Below are 1,621 nucleotides of genomic sequence, written 5' to 3' on the forward strand. Positions count from 1 at the left end.
CACGCCGTCACAGCCCACCACCAACAGCAATACTACTACTACTAGTAAACACCGAGGAGGATCTCCAGAGAGATTAATCGCTCCCTCCCTCCCTCGCGGCGTTTCTTGGATTTGGCTCCGGAGGAGGAATCCGGAGCGCCCCGTCCGCGTCTCTCGATCGAATCGCCGGCCCCGTCGCTTCCGCGGAGCTCCCCCGATCCCGTCGCCCGGTGCGGTTCGAATTCCGGCCGAATTGGCGTTCTTGGCGATCGGTTTGGAGGCGGGACTGGATTCTTGATTGGCTGGCCGGGTTGTCTGTGGGGAGGCTCCGTCGGCCGGGAATCGCGCCTTCCTCGTCCGGCCAAGGTGAGCGGGTTCTTCTTCGATCGGTTAGTTCGGTGCAGCTGTCAGCGCTTAGCGGTGGGGATTCTCTGTGGAATACCCCCCTTGTTTATATCGAAATTCAGGAGTGAGTTTCAATGTTTCTTTTGTACTGTATGTGTTAAATTCGGAGTCTTTGTTTATATCTCTCCGAATGATGCTGTATCACAGACGAAAAAGAACCGATGCTGTCGCCAAATTCGGAGTCTTTTGTGCTGTATGCGCTAAATTCAGAGTCTTTGTTTTGAAGAATGCTTACTAGTCTTTGTTTATCAGATTTTCCTAATTATGGTGTTATTGCAATCTAGGAACTTGCTCATATGGTGTTTGCTAAAATAGAAGAATCTGGTAAAAGGTTGGTCTATCTTGTTTATCTGCACTTATTACATCTTTTTCTTGTTAATTGTGGTCACAATCATTGATTACAGCTAAACAAATTATAGCATGAATTGTTTCTTTCTGTGTATGTGTGTACTGTGTAGAGGTTGGACGGGGGCTGTACGTGGACATGAACTCGTTCCATGGATTCGGGAGGGAGCATGTGCCATGGAACTTTGAGAAGACGGAGAACCATGTGTACCTCAACATCGTGCAGTAGCAGAAGCTGGATCGCCATGAGCTGGAACGCCCGTTGAAGAAGTCACTCTGCTCACCATCAGTATGACAGACTTGTCGCTCATTAGATCATGTATGTATCATCTACTTCTATGCACAGATTGTGGCCTATGTGAATGACATGCTTTGATTGGCAACGTAATAGTATCTTCTGTTTGGCTCTGTTTTTCTTAATAATGATGACAGCCAGAAAATATTTGCAATGGATTCACATCATTGTGTTATTCTGGAGCAGGTTTACCATATATGACAGAAATTGTGCCAATTACACACGACATGATGTGTTTTGTTGTAGCTAATGATTACAAGTGATGTATTATGGTAATGTTGGCATTTGAATGCCTTGGCTCCAATGAACTAATTTCTAGCAGTATCATACAAGATATTCAAAAAGACAAAAAGTCAATGTTTTAACTAATTTCTAGCAGGATCATCAGCTCTTGTTTTGTCCATTTTTCTTTTTTTGAGCAATTCATCTCTTGCTCCTACACATTATGACTTATGTACATGATTTCTCAACCATGGACTGTCTGTCTTAGCAGGAGGGAGGTGCGCTGGCTACGTCTCTAGGGACTGTGTGGCGGGTGTGACCTCTCCCAGCTCCCCGCCTTCGCCCGCGATGACGAGGACCAGGTCCGCTGCGCCT

General features: G+C 46.2%; 1 long non-coding RNA gene across 3 annotated transcripts; it reads left to right on the forward strand.

The window, feature by feature from the left end:
* The first annotated feature begins 6 nt into the window (after positions 1-6).
* LOC119305598 lies at positions 7-1,621 on the forward strand. 3 transcript variants are annotated; one of them, XR_005148715.1, is made up of 4 exons: positions 7-345; positions 669-715; positions 843-1,048; positions 1,518-1,621. It is a non-coding gene; the product is annotated as an uncharacterized LOC119305598 (long non-coding RNA). The 3 variants fall into 3 exon arrangements; XR_005148717.1 differs by having other exon boundaries at positions 1,515-1,613; XR_005148716.1 differs by lacking the exon at positions 1,518-1,621 and having other exon boundaries at positions 843-1,250.

The sequence above is a fragment of the Triticum dicoccoides genome, chromosome 5B (assembly GCF_002162155.2).
Source record: "Triticum dicoccoides isolate Atlit2015 ecotype Zavitan chromosome 5B, WEW_v2.0, whole genome shotgun sequence".
Taxonomy (NCBI): domain Eukaryota; kingdom Viridiplantae; phylum Streptophyta; class Magnoliopsida; order Poales; family Poaceae; genus Triticum; species Triticum dicoccoides.